We start from the raw sequence: 15673 nt of genomic DNA, 5'->3' as shown, positions 1-15673 counted from the left end.
ATACTCCTTCCACTAAGTACAGAGGCTCATTTTGGCCTGATTTTCAAGAGGACAGTGATATAAGTGGTTCTGATATACTTCTTCTTTCACTTCTGTGGTGAGGGATTATTGGAAACCTGTTGAATTAGAATTGCTGTTAAGTGGGACCCAGATATCTGCATTTTTACCATACACCAAAGATGGTTCTAATATGTAAAACAGAGAACTCCTGCTTTGAGACTTTCTCAGAGTATAAGAAAGTATCGCCATTACCAGTTTTGTATTTATTGCTCAGAGTGAAGGGTGATGTCACGACCACTATCATCTTTGTGTCTCTGGCACCCAGAGCAGCATCTGGTTCACAGTAGGAGCTCACTGCATGCTTTATGAATGATTGGATGATTAGTCTGACTACCTCGTTATGTTGTTATTTGTCTAATACTAATTTGCCAAATACATGATGACAAGGTTAGCTTTAAATTATGTGTTTAATTATATTTCTTAGTGTGCTTACTTCACAAGAGTATGTTTTAGAACTTAAAAACCAAGGAAATCAGATGTGACTGTACTGCTTCAATGATTTTCTTTTGTATTTGTATTTAAGCTTCTGCTTATAGGTAGCCTACATGATTTGGCTTATGCCTGCCTTTTGTACATTATCTTTTGTCATTCTCACCCTTGTTTACTAGGATTCATGGAACTGGTCATTTTTCCTTCCTGATTCCTTTAACATGGTAAGCTCTTTACTCAGGGCTATTTTACTTGCTATTCCCTCTTCCTAGAAATTTCTACCCCCACGTCTTTTCTTGGCTCTTCTTACTCTGCAGGTCTCAATTCAATTGTTAGATACTTGAGGTGCCTTCCCTGCCTTTTTTTTTTTTTTAAACTCTGTCTTCCCAGGGCCTCTGGGTGATTCAGTCTGTTAAGCGTCTGCCTTCAGCTCAGATCATGATCCCAGGGTCCTGAGTTTGAGCCCCACATCAGGCTCCCTGCTCAGCGGGAAGCCTGCTTCTCCCTCTCCCTCTCCTCCCCCCTCACTTGTATTCTCTTTCTCTCAAATAAATAAAATCTTTAAACTGTCTTCTCTACTAGACAGAGTGGCTACAAAGTAATAGTTCTGTTTGTTTGGTAGCACTGATCACAATTTGAAGTTACTTTGTTTACCTTTTTACCGTCTGCCTCCCTTCTCTATAATACACACTCCCTGAGAACATAGGCCTGCCTGCCTTTTCTATTGTTGTCTCCCCAGTGTCAGAAATAGTCTCGGTGTGAAATAGGACTATTTTGTAAATTCATTAAATAAATGAGTGAGTGAAGAGATTATGTAGAAGAAAATTATTTTGGTTATTCAATATATATCTTAAACTGAATAGAAAAGGTAATGGCTTATTTATTTATTTGTTTATTTATTTATGAAAGAGAAAGAGAGAGACTCTTAAGCAGGCTCCATGCTCGATATGGCAGGGCTTGATCTCATGACGCTGAGATCATGACTTGAGGTGAAATCAAGAGTTGCACGCTTAACCAACTGATCCATCCAGACACCCTATATATTTATTAGTAATTAAGGACTTTATGTGAATAACTTTGGCTAGATTAAGTGAAATATCACATACATATTTGAGGTTTCTGGTTTATAAAATTGCCTGTGGAGTAGAGGGAGTAGAATTTTTTTTATTTGTAAATAGGTATGATTCTAAACAGTTGTTAAAACCAGCATAGGAGGAAATAACAGTAATTTCTGGTGGGAAATATGTAAATAAGGTAAAACCTTTGCTGTTGGGGCATCTGGGTGGCTCAGTCATTAAGCGTCTGCCTTCGGCTCAGGTCATGATCCCAGGGTCCTGGGATCGAGCCCCGCATCGGGCTCCCTGCTCAGCGGGAGGCCTGCTTCTCCCTCTCTCGCTCCCCCTGCTTGTGTTCCCTCTCTCGCTGTGTCTCTCTCTGTCAAATAAAAACAACAACAACAACAAAAAACAAACCTTTGCTGTTTATAACCATCCAAGAAGTCTTTTGGATTAGGTATTTTAGATGAATTACCACTTTCAGCATTACAGCTTTTATTTTAGGGATTTGGAAATATATGGAATATCTTCTGTTTTCTTTTTTTTTTTTAAAGATTTTATTTGAAACAGAGAGAGAGCAAGTGAGCATGAGAGGGGGAGGAGGCAGAGGGAGAAGGAGAAGCAGACTCCACGCCAAGCAGGGAACCCCATGTGGGGCTTGATCCCAGGACCCTGAGATCATGACCTGAGCCACCCAGGTGCCCCAAATATCTTCTGTTTTCAAAAACACATGCCATACCTTCTTTTTTCAGTTTATTGAGGTGTAATTGGCATATAATGTTGTGTAAATTTAAGGTATACAACGTGGTGATTTGATACCTTAATATATTGTGAAGTGATTACCACAAAAGTTAGTTAATATTCATCTCACATAATTGCCATTTCCTTTTTGTGGTAACATTTAAGATTTAGTTTCTTAGCAATTTTCAAATATACAGTACAGTATTGCTAACTATAGTCACCATGCTGTATATTAGATCCCCAGAATTTACACATCTTATAACTGGAAGTTTGTACCTTTTGCCTGACCTCTCCCCATTTCCCAGACCCTCCAGCTCCTGGCAGTCATCATTTCACTCTGTGTTTCAATGAGTTTGATGTTTTTGGATTCCACATATAAGTGAGATCATACACTCTTAGTTTCTCTGTCTCACTTGTTTCACTAGCATAATGACTTTAAGGTTCATCCATGTTGACACAAATGGCAGGATTTCATCTTTTTTATGGCTTAATAATATTCCATTGCATATATATACCTCATTTTCTTTATCCAGTCATCTCATGATGGACACTTAAGGTTTTTTCCACGTCTTGGCTATTATGAATAATGCTCAGTGGAGAAATGGACCTCTGGCAGCATCCTACACAGCTGGGGAAGCCTAGTAGTCATATCCTTTCATTTTCCCTCATGGAAAAAATCACAGCCAGAGGGGTTTCTCTTGGTACTGAGCTGTGCTGCTTTGGGCTATAAGTGACATGGGAAAAGTCAAACTGTTCCTCTTACACTGTTTAGTGCATCCAGACTTATTATTATATTTTGCTCCAGTGATATGCTGGAACTTCTCTGCTGGGCTTCTAGACTTCCACAAAAGTTCTCTTATCCGTGAGTGATTGTGTAAGACAGTCTTCTCCAGGAGCGCTCATACTGTGGCCAGGAGACACTGGAACAAATTCGTGGACCACTGCAGGGTCCACAGCCAGAACTGAGGTCTGTATGCCTGTTGCTCAGTGCATGGGTGGATAAGAATCCCCATGGCTCTGTTGGCATGTGGTGCTGGATATCACAGCTCTCACTAAGGGACTTTATTTTGTGGATGCATGACACATTGATCTGTTGAGTTACTTAGACTCTTCTCGGAATGTGGATTCTGTTTTTTTTTTTTTAACCTTAACAGGTGCTTCTGATGAATACTTCTGCTCTGGTCCTTTGCCATTAGGTGATTCAGGGTTGGCTTCTCCATTGGTGATGTTGACCAACATAAACTGTGAAAAGTAGAAGGGAGGGAGCTGTTTAGTTGGACACAGGTTAGTTTAGCTCGTCTCCATTTCTGCTTTGTGTAGAATTCTTTAACTCCTGAGGCTATCTATCTGTTGGCCAGCCTATAAATTGGCTTTTCTTGAGTTCAGACCCCCATTCCTGATTTAGTCAGCTGTGACCAGATTGGAAGGCTCATAAGATATCAAGCGTTATATTACTGCACTTGGTACTTGCCTTTATATTTGACTGTGGTGAAGAGGTAATACAGAAGTGACTAGGGGAGAAATTAGTATAGGATAGGGATTAGAGGAAGCTTTTCTGTGGGAGTAAAAATTAAATTGAAATCCCAAATGCTGTGGAGCTCTCAGGGAGAGAGATTTCCAGTAAGAGAGAATATGTGGCTGAATTATAGTGAAGAATGTTGGAGAAGACTAGGACTACATCTTATACATTCTTTTAGGGCTGGTTAAATGGTTTGGGTTTTATTCTAGTTATAATGGGAAGCTATGTGAAATGGCAGAAAGAACTCAAAAAAATCTGATCAGGCATTAAAATGTTTATGATAAACATTGAATGAAGAGTAGTGGTTTGAAAATAAAAGAAGTTCTTCAAATGTTTTAAAATTCCATTGCTAATGTGAATTTTAACATTAATATAATCTAATCATTTTTCAATTCTTAAATTTGGAAGTTGTTTTTAAATAACTGAGTTAAGACAGTTTGTATTTTAGACTTCTATACAGTCTATTTACCAGTTTGTCCATCTGACATAGTAACAAATGGTTGTTTTGTACATATCAGTTAATCAGGAAGTATTCACTAAATACATGTAGTGTCTCACTAAGAATTTTGGGAAGTGGAAGATAAGTACAAATGAACACTCACCCAAGTTCGGATGGGCATATGCTGGGGCTTCTGGATTCTATTGAATGATTATAGCCAACATTTATTGAGTCTTCACTATATGTCAGGCATTTGCACTTGCATTTCTCTTTTAATACAACAGCCCATGTAGACTGTTGAATCACAGACCTGTACCTCTAAAACAACTAATACATTATGTGTTAAAAAAAAAAAAAAGAAGATAGGAGGGGAAGAATGAAGGGGGGAAATCGGAGGGGGAGACAAACCATGAGAGACTATGGACTCTGAGAAACAAACTGAGGGTTCTAGAGGGGAGGGGGGTGGGTGGATGGGTTAGCCTGGTGATGGGTATTAAAGAGGGCAGGTACTGAATGGAGCACTGGGTGTTATACGCAAACAATGAATCATGGAACACTACATCAAAAACTAATGATGTAATGTATGGTGATTAACATAACATAATAATAATAATAAAAAAAAGAATACAACAGCCCATGAAAAAGCTGAGGCTTAGGTTATTCAGGGTCACAGTGTTGGTGCTAGTGTTCCAACCAGCTTGATCCACAGTTGGAGCTCTTAAGTACCATTACATATTGCATCCCATACAAAGTAGCTTTTAATAAATTAATATCTTAGATTATTAAACATATATATTTGTTTCAAAATAAAATGTTAGGGAATCATTTAACTTGTAAAACATTTTGTTGTGTGGAGTTTCATGGTATGAGATCGATAAAAGCATGATAATCATAAAAAATTCCCAAATATGTCAAGTTTTTAGCCCTGCATGTTGTATAAAATATACAGTACACATGCTTTAATATACTGTTTTGTAATTAAAACACATTTTCAAGCATAAGAATTTTCAGTGGTTATCCATTGTCTATATGGAAAACAAGCAAACTTTAAAAAAATTTTTTTTAGGATAATAATATTTATTATCTCACAGTTTCTGTGGGTCAAGAATCCATGTATGGTTTAGCTGGCTCCTCTGGCTCAGGGTCTCCAAGCAAACTCCTTAATGTCAGCTTGCGGGGTTACTCATTCTCGCTCCCCACTTCTCAATTATGCAGGCTGTTGTTTCATGCAACTGAGATGGTCATTTCCACATTTGTGCTTTTGTTCATAGCTTCCTTCTGTTTGGAAATACCCTGCCATCTTCTGCTTTTCTGGTTCTACTTTAAGACCTAAGTTAATTTATTTTTCTTCCCGGCACTTTTCTTCCATCTGAACTGTTAAATCCCTCATTAGGCACTGTATTTTTATCCTACCTTGTTTTATTTGGCTATTTCCCCGAGTGGATAAACCTCTTGATGGAAATGGCTGTCATTGGTACCTTTTTGTAGTTTGTGTCTTACACACACAAAGAGCTCAGTAACTGCTTGCTAGTGAAAAAGATAATAAAAAGCCATATATGCAATGTCAGTAATGTTTTAAATAAACATTTCATTTTTTCATCTTGTCATTATAAATCTTCAGTTTAAAATCTGAAAACTTACATTCTTGTAGAAGATTTTAGTGTTTAATTTCAAGAAGAAATGAAAGGTTGGAACTCTAAATGGGGAAAAAAAGGTATGTTATATGTCAGTCTATAAATAGCAAAATATGATCATAATAATTACTATTTTGAGTTTTTTTGTCTTTTTACTTTTCTCTTTTTTTTAAAGCAGGCTCCACACCCAGTGTGGGGTTCAAACTCAGACCCTGAGGTCAAGAGTCCCATGGTCCACCAATTGAGCTAGCCAGGCACCCCAGTATTTTGAGTTTTTAGAAATGGATATTTCCTTGACACTTGATATATTTAATTAATGATCAAAACAGTTTTCTTGGGCGCCTGGGTGGCTCAGTTGGTTAACCGACTGCCTTCGGCTCAGGTCATGATCCTGGAATCCCTGGATCGAGTCCCGCATCGGGCTCCCTGCTCGGCAGGGAGTCTGCTTTGCCCTCTGACCCTATCCCCTCTCATGTGTTCTCTCTCATTCTCTCTCTCTCTCAAATAAATAAAATCTTAAAAAAAAAAAACAACAACAGTTTTTTTGCATACTCTATATTGGTTTGAAAACATTCTTTATAAATCTGACTTATATTTCTTTTTTTTAAAAGAATTTTATTTACTTGACAGAGAGAGAGAAGAGAGGGAGGGCATGTGCCAAGCAGGGGGAGCAGGAGAGGGAGAAGCAGGCTCCTCGCTGAGTGGGGAGTCCGATGTGGTGCTTGATCCCAGGATCCTGGGATCACAACCTGAGCTGAAGGCAGACACTTAATTGACTGAGCCTCCCAGGCGCCCCTGACTTACATTTCTTTCTAAATTTGGAGCATATATAGAGAAAGCTTTTAAATTCACCTTGTTTATGTTCTTCATTAGTGTTTTTCTACTTTCAACTCTGTTTAGACATTTTAAACTTCCTGTGAGAATTTACTTTCTCATTTGCCACTTTATCTTTCCCCTACTCAGTTTTTGTTGAGGAACGCTAATTTCAGGAGACACATTTATTGAAAGTAATTGAAATTAACTATATTAAGAGTCTAGAATGAACTTAAACTTACCTTGTTCACATTTTATGGGCCACTTGAAGAGAAAGTGGTTTGTAGGTGCAGTCCCAACTTTTTGGACATATGGTGGGTTCTTTTTAAATTACCTCCATATATTTTTAATGTAGGGGCACATATTTTTTAGTGCATTTTAGAAATTTGGCTTCTTAGTGACCCCTAATCTACGTCCTTATAATGTGTATGTTTCACATTATTTTTAGCATTAAAATTTTTTTTTAATCTTACTTTTTTAAGATTACATGGCCATGCAACTTGTTACTAGCACAGTCCTGACCAATGTTTTCATTCTAGGGCTCTGTTCACAAGATTTTTTTCTGAGACAGGTAGCTTTTTATACTATTGGATTGACATTCTCCACAACCTTTGGAAATTCACATGGATAAAATGATATCGATTGTGGACCCTGAACCATGAATGTTTCTCTTATGGCAAAAAAAAAAAAAACATTTAGTATTAGATACTACCCACATTTTTTATACATTAAACCAAAGATTGATGCATTAGAGATCTTTTTCCTCTCCTATTGTATTTTTTTTTTTAAGATTTTATTTATTTATGTGAGATATAGAGTGAGCACACAAGCAGGGCGGGGGGTGGATGGTGGTAGAAGCAGGCTGTCTGCTGAGCAGGGAGCCCGATGTGGGGCTCTATCCCATGACCCTGAGACCATGACCTGAGCCTAAGGCAGACGCTTAACCGACTGAGCCACCCAGGTGCCCCTCTCCTATTGTATTTTTTGAGAAATGTTTGAGGAGGATTTAAGTAATTTCAACAGATTTAATTTTTGCCATATTTAAATATGTTTAGAGTCTAGACTTATTTCTCAGCTCACCATTGCTGTATACTTGCTTCCTTTCTCTCTCTTCCTTTCAGTCTGTCTGGAGACTGTTTCTAGGCAAAGATACTTTGTTTATTAGTACTCAGCCCACATATGGGGGGCAGTGGGGAAGAAATGAAACTAGGACATTACTGCCATTTTCTAGATACCCACTAACAGATGTGTAAACTAAGTACTCTTGAGATCTAGGAGGCATCTTCTGTGTGTCTAGGTAGCAGGGCATGGATTTAGGAGTGTAGGTTTTCACTTAACGGGGGCTAGTAAGACCCTATTGCATATACATTGCCTGCTGACTCCTCTCTCTATAACACAGATTTAGAGATGAGAATTTTCCTTAAATCCCAGTTTTGTCTAGTTAGAGGAGCTTTATTCCAGGAGAATGCAAAACTTAGTTGTCATTATACTTGCCAAACAAGTATTAATTTATTTAACACTTAAAAATTATACCCCTTAGGGGCGCCTGGGTGGCTTAGTCGTTAAGCGTCTGCCTTCAGCTCAGGTCATGATCCCAGGGTCATGGGATCAAGCCCCGCATCGGGCTCCCCGCTCCGTGGGAAGCCTGCTTCTCCCTCTCCCACTCCCCCTGCTTGTGTTCCCTCTCTCGCTGTGTCTCTCTCTGTCAAATAAATAAATAAAATCTTAAAAAAAAAAATTATACCCCTTAGAACTTTTATGATTTCACTACCTATTTCTATTACTCATGACCATTGTTTTATTGTTCAGTGTGGCATACAATTATAAACACAAGATTGAGTTGGTTTAGATTTTGGTACTCTGTATCTGTCCATAGATGTTTTATAAGTTTGTTGGTGTTTGGCACTTCGAAGTGCTATATTCCTAAGATGTTAAAGCCCTGAGAAAATGAACTGTATGCATGTGCATATGTTTTAATTTTTACTTAGTCATTAGAAATGTGTATAACACCTTAAGTATCCATTACATAAATCACCTTGTTAGGTATATATAACATGGTTTTTTTTAAAAACAATCATGTTTTGGATATAAAAACAAAGCATGATTCCAACCATTATTATGTTAATTGAATTTAATTTTCATATATTTAAATTGTTAACCCAAATGATGTGATAAACTGACCTAGCTTCTTTCTCTTCTTTCTTTTTTCTTTTTTTTTCTAACCTACCTCCTTTGTTGATTATCAGGAAGAAACATAGTAAGTAAATAGTGTACCTATTTAAGTATTACAGAATAAGTTAGTATGTTTTATGGATGTCCATGGTATTAAACTAGGTACAGAAGATTGGAGGTAGAGGGAGAGAGAGAAAGTTAGCAGTCTCTGATATAATGATTTTTATAATGATATTATAATGATATAATGAGTTTTCATTTTTATCATGCTTATGAACTTCTGTAAACTGAAGATTTGTCTAAATTGTCTTTTTAAAAATTTTTTTAATTTTTAAGATTTTATATGTTTATTAAAGAGAGAGCACACAGCAGGGGGAGCGGCAGGCAGAGGGAGAAGCAGGCTCCCCCCGAGCTCAACATGGGACTCTCTTCCAGGACCCTAGGATCATGACCTGAGCCGAAGGCAGACGCTTAGCTGACTGAGCCAGCCAGGTGTCCCTAAATTGTCTTTTTGGTTTGTTTTATTGAGGTGAAATTCAGATAGTATAAAATTAGCCATTTTAAAGTGTGTGTTTCATTGGCATTTAGTATATTCATAATGTTGTGCAGCTACCACCTATATAAAATTTCAAAACATTCTTATAACCCTAAGAGAAATCTATTAAGCAGTTAACCTCTTAAGCCTATTAAATTGCTCCTCATTCCCACCTACCTATAGCTGCTGGCAGCCACCAAATCTGCTTTCTGTCTTTATGGATTTACCTATTTGGGATATTTCATAGAAATGGAACCATACAATATGTGAGTTTTTTTTTTTTTAAGATTTTTTTTTTTAGTTGAGAGAGAGAGTGATTGAGAGAGCACACAAGCAAGGACAGGAGCACAGGGAGAGGGAGAAACAGACTCCCTGCTGAACAGGGAGCCTGATGCAGGGCTTGATCCCAGGACTCCTGGGATCATGACTTGAGCCGAAGGCAGACCCTTAACCGAATGAACCACCCAGGTGCTCCAATATGTGACCTTTGTGTCTGGCTTTTTTCACTTAGTATAATGTTTTTGAGGTATATCCAAATTTTAGCATGTATTGGTACTTCAGTCCTTTTTATAGTTGAGTAATATTTCTGTTGTATTTATATACCGCATTTTGTTTACGCAGTTATTGGTTGTTGGGCATTTGAATTGTTTCCATCTTTTGGCATTTGTCAGTAGTGCTAATATGGAGATTTGTGTACAAGTATTGGTTTGAATGCCAGTTTTCAGTTCTTTTGGGTATTGCTGGCATTGCTGGATCATATGGTAATTCTATCTTTAATATCTTTAGGAACTGCCAAACTGTTTTCCACTGTGGCTGTACCATTTTATATTCCCACCAGCAACATATGAGGGCTCTAGTTTGTCCACATATTTTCCATTACTTGTTATTTTCTCTCTCTCTCTCTCTCTCTCTCTCTTTCTCTTAGTAAGCTCTACACCCAACATGGGGCTTGAACTTACGACCCTTGTGGCCAACCAGGTGCACCACCTTCTTCTTCTTCTTTTTTTTTTTTAAAGATTTTATTTATTTATTTGACAGAGAGAGACACAGCAAGAGAGGGAACACAAGCAGGGGGAGTGGGAGAGGGAGAAGCAGGCTTCCCGTGGAGCAGGGAGCCTGATGCGGGGCTGGATCCCAGGACCCTGGGATCATGACCTGAGCTGAAGGCAGATGCTTAATGACTGAGCCACCCAGGCGCCCCTTTTTCTTTTTTTTTTTTTAATAGCCATCCTAATGAGTGTGAAAGGGTATCTCAATGTAGACTGATTAGCATTTCCTAATCACTAATGATATTAAACATCTTTTTATGTGTTTATTGTCCATTTGTGTATTTTAGTTGGAAAAATATTTATTCAGGTCTTTTGCACATTTTGAAATTGGGTTGTTTGTCCTTTTGTTGTTGGGTTATAAGAGTTAGGCGTATATTCTAGGTATTAATTCTTTATCAGATATATGATTTGCAAGTATTTTCTCCTTTAGGGTTGTTCTTTTCATTTTCCTGACAGTATCTTTTCATGTGTGGAAGTTTTTCATTTTGATGAAGTCCAGTTTTATCTTTTTTTCCTTTTGTTTCCTCATTCTTTTGGTGTTATATCTAATAGACTGTTAGCAAATCCAAGATCATGATGATTTGCCCCTGTGTTTTCTTCTGAGAGATTTATAGTTCTAACTGTTATATTTAGGTTATTGGTCCATTTTGAGTTGAATTTTGTATATGGAGTGAGGTAGGGATCCAGCTTTATTCTTGGGCATGTGAATGTCCAGTTGTTTCAGCACCATTTGTTTAAGGGGTTTGTCTTTTCCCATTGAATTGTCCATAGGTGTTTGGGTTTATTGCTGGACTTTCAGTTCTGTCCCATTGGTCTGTCCTTATGCCAGTACCACACTATTTGATCACTGTAGTTTTGTAGTGAGTTTTGCAGTTGGGAAGTGTGGGTCTTCTACCCTGTTCTTTTTCAAGATTATTTTGGCTGTTGAGGGCCCTTTGAAATGCCAAATGAATTTGAGGATCAGCTTTTCCATTCCTGCAATAAAGGCAGTTGAGATTTTGATAGAGATTGCATTGGATCTGTAGATCACTTTGGGGAGTATTGCTATTTTAACAGTATTAAGTCAACTCATATACACAGGATGTCTTTTCATTTATTTAGGTCTTTATTTCAGTAATGTTTATAGTTTTAGTGTATATGTCTTTCACACCCTTGGTTAAATTTATTGCTAAGTATTCTTTTTGAGTCTATCATACATGAACTTGTTTTCTTAATTTCCTTTTTGGGTTCGTCATTACCAATGAATAGAAATGTAATTGATTATTTTTGTTGATCTTTTATCCTACAACACTGCTGAATTCCCTTATTAGCTCTAATAGTTTTAATGTGGATTCTTTGGAATTTTTTTTTTGATTCTTTAGAATTTTTTAATGTAAAAGATCATGTCCTCTGTGAATAGGGAGAATTTTACATTTTCCTTTCCAATTTGGATGCCTTTTATTTCTTTTTCTTGACTAATTACCTTAGCTAGAACTTCTAGTACAATATTGAATAGAAGTGGCAAAAGTGAGCATTCTTGTCTTATTCCTAGTTTCAGGGGGAATGCTTTCATTTTTTGCTGTTGAGTATGATATTAGCTGTGGGTTTTCTCATAAATGTCCCTTTCTTGGGTCAAGGAAGTTTCCTTCTATTCCAAGTCTGGTTTTTTAAAAAAATATTTTATTTATTTGAGAGAGAGAGAGAATGAGAGAGCGCACACAAGCAAGGTGAGGGGCAGAGGGAGACTCCCCACTGAGCAGGGAGCCCCATGCAAGGCCTGATCCGGGACTCCAGGATCATGATCTGAGCCGAAGGCAGACGCTTAACTGACTGAGCCACCCAGTTGACCCTCCAAGTCTGTTTTTATCACAAAAGGGTGTTGGGTTTTGTGAAATGTTTTTTTCTGTACCAATTGAGATGATCATGTGTTTTTTTTTTTTTTCTTCTTTAATTTTATTAATGTGGTCTATTGCATTGTTTGGTTTCCATATATTGAACTGCCCTTGCATTCCTGGGATAAATTCCACTTAATTGAGGTATATAATCCTTTTACTGTGTTGTTGGATTTCATTTGCTAGTATGTCATTGAGGGCTTCTTTATATTCATAAAGGATGTTGGTTTGTAGTTTTCTTGTGATGTCTTTGTCTGGCTTTATTATCTGGGTAGCCTCATAGAGTGAAGTAGGAAGTGTCTGTCCTCTTCTGTTTTTTGGGAGAGTTTGAGAAGGATTGGCATTAATTCAATTTTGTATGTTTGGTAGGATTCACCAGTAAACCCGTCTGGTCCTGGACTTTTCTTTGTTGGGAGGTTTTAATTACTGACTCAGTCTCCTTACTTGTTACACATACGTTCAGATTTTCTATTCTTGAGTCAGTTTGGATAGTTAGTGTGTTTCTAGGAATTTATCCCTTTCATCTAGGTTATCTAATTTGTTGGTGTGAAGTTGTTCATAGTATTCTCTTATAATCTTTTTCATTTTTGTAAGGTCATAAATATTGTCTCTTTTAAATTGGTTTTTAAATAAGGCTTTTAATTTTTGTCTTAGATTATTTCTTGATTTGGTATGTTTCTAACTCAGCCCAATTTGTTTCACACACTTTAAAGATGGAGGGATGGGAAACATGACAAGTACAGCATCCAGAAGTGGCTGTGTACTGGTATTACTCTACATCATTTCAAGTAGAGTCAAGTTCCTTAGATTCCCAGACCACATCCCAGCTGTATCAGTTAGAGAAATATTTGAGTGAAAGATTATTAACAAAAAAGTGTATCACACATGTAATTTTGTATAGTGCTATTACTAGTTTGTTTTTTTCTGAATCTGATAGTAAGACTTATTTTGATGCAATTTTATATTATTGAATCTTCTTTATGCTTGCTTTTAGTTGTATTTCAAAACAGAAAGTTTATTCATCCAAACATTTTTCTGCATAAATGTGTCTGTCTTATGTTTATACCCAAGGAAGAAGGGTCTACAACCTTTATAGTTTAACAGAATACTCCCATCTTTTGCAGGATGTTATTAGCATCCATATGAATGTATCAGTGTGTAAGTTAAGAATCTGAAAATATAAAATAAGCAAGCAAAATTTTTAGATGGGATATGGAGAGGGTTAAAGTCTTCTGGTCTAGTTGATGCATTACTATATGAAGGAACTTTTCAACCTGAAATGTTGCTTCAGATTGGACAAAGTGTTAGTGGTGGCGGTAAAAGGTATTTTGTTTGTATATCTACAGTGGTTTTTAAATTGATCCCCATAGGATGATAGTGCATTCTGAGCGTGAGAACTATGTATGCTGTTTGGTCAAGAAAGATGTTAATAGATAGTTACCTCAAGACTCATTCGGAAGCCAGGTTGTGACAGTGCTCAGCATTGAATGGGTATTTAATAAAATGTTTGATTATGTGGAGGAATCAACAAAACAATTGTAACTATAAAACTGCTTGGGTAGTTGTCTGAAATATGACAGAGGCTGAGATCAATTAAACTAACATTAGCTCTTTAAAACAAACCACATTTAAAAAAATATATATTTTATTTATTTATTTGCCAGAGAGCAAGAGAGCACAAGCAGGGGGAGCAGCAGGCAGAGGGAGAGGGAGAAGCAGACTCCTCGCTGAGCAAGGAGCCTGATGTGGGACTCAATCCCAGGACCCTGGGATCATGACCTGAGCCTAAGGCAGATGCTTAACAGACTGAGCCACCCAGGTGCCCCAAAACAAGCCACATTTTGAAATGGAGTAATAGAATTACTCTACTGGATGTAAAAGTGTTGTGAGGGCCCAGGAACAGAATTGTTCCTCTATTTGGAGAGACAGCTATTGAAAATTATGAAAAAGAAAAACTTCTGTTATTATAAAAGTAATTCAGATACATTAGAGAAAATTTAGAAAATATAGGTAAATAAAATATAGGTAAATGTAAAACTGAAAACTGTAAAACTGAAATAAATCATCCCTTATGCTAAAATAATTTTCTGTGTTTTCTTGCCTATGTATAAAAATGGGATTTCATATATATATACATATATATATATGAAATGTGTCTGTTATATATATATATATATGAAATGTGTCTGTTATATATATATATATATATGAAATGTGTCTGTTATATATATATATATATATATGAAATGTGTGTTATATATATATATATATATAGCTTGTGGCCTGATAAATTTACTTAACTGGAAGTTCAATATATGTAACTTTCTGTTAAAATATTGGAGATTAGGAATCCTGCCAGAAAGTTTCCTGTGTAATTAATATAGTCTTAAATGGTTAACTGGATATAGTAACTAGCCTCTTCTATGTAAGAGCCAGTATTGAATTGTTTATAACACTTACCTAAAATAAACATTATTAGTAAATACTAATAAAAATATATTATGAACATAAGATCAAATAAAAATGTATGGTATTTTAAACTTTTTAGTGGCTCATCAACATTTCTCTACCTTTTTTAGTTCACATTTTAAAGTTTTGTTTTTATAAATATATGCTGTAACCTGAAACAGGACTCTAGTATTTTCTAGATTATGAGAAAAGGTTAAAAACTTGGAATGGAAAGGTCCTTATTAGAGAATGTATTTACTATCTCAGAATTCTATAGTGGACAAATTCTATAATGGACAACACGGACTATAAAATTAATGAAAACAAAAAACACAGGTAGACGTTGAATTGTGAAACAAAACATTCTTAGTTTATATGTCAAGAATTTGGGGGAAGGCATGGAGTTGAAATGGAGGGATATGAAATGTGGAGTGTAGTTTTGTTATCAAGGAGATAAAAAGTGAAAGAGAAGGAGGCCTCCTTTGCAGTTAATCTGAGGCACTTCTTGGAAGATTTATCACTGTACAATTTGGTCACTAACAGAACACTCTACAATTTAGTCATTAATAGAAGAAATAAACTAGGTTTGCTACTAGGGGAAGGAAACCTACTAATACTATTCGGAGTTGCAGGTAGTACAAGATTTAGAGACTTCTAGGTTAGAAGATTAGCATGAGGGGTAACTGGGTGGCTCATTGAGTTATGTATCTGAATCTTTGTTTTGGCCCAGGTCAAGATCTTGGGGTTGTGAGACTGAGTCCTGCATCTGGCTGGCGCTTAGCAGAGAGTCTGCTTCAGATTCTTTTCCCCTCCCCCTCTGCTCCTCCTCCTTCTCCTGTGGACACCCTCTCTCTCAAATAAATAAAATCTTAAAAAAAACAAAACAAACAAAAAGATCAGCATGAAAG

The 15673-nt window shown here is 36.7% G+C and overlaps 1 protein-coding gene and 1 long non-coding RNA gene across 5 annotated transcripts in view; both read left to right on the top strand.

Annotated features, from left to right (window-relative positions):
• Positions 1-15673, top strand: part of MEMO1 (mediator of cell motility 1) — a 119854-nt gene that overhangs the window by 17387 nt on the left and 86794 nt on the right. The gene's annotated exons all lie outside the window — the stretch shown is intronic.
• On the top strand, positions 511-14327 carry LOC123326040. The gene is made up of 3 exons (XR_006540830.1): positions 511-713; positions 13160-13169; positions 14299-14327. It is a non-coding gene; the product is annotated as an uncharacterized LOC123326040 (long non-coding RNA).

This window comes from Neomonachus schauinslandi, chromosome 10 (assembly GCF_002201575.2).
Source record: "Neomonachus schauinslandi chromosome 10, ASM220157v2, whole genome shotgun sequence".
NCBI lineage: Eukaryota > Metazoa > Chordata > Mammalia > Carnivora > Phocidae > Neomonachus > Neomonachus schauinslandi.
Note: the sequence above shows the minus strand (reverse complement) of the source record. Positions and strands in the feature narration are given on the sequence as shown.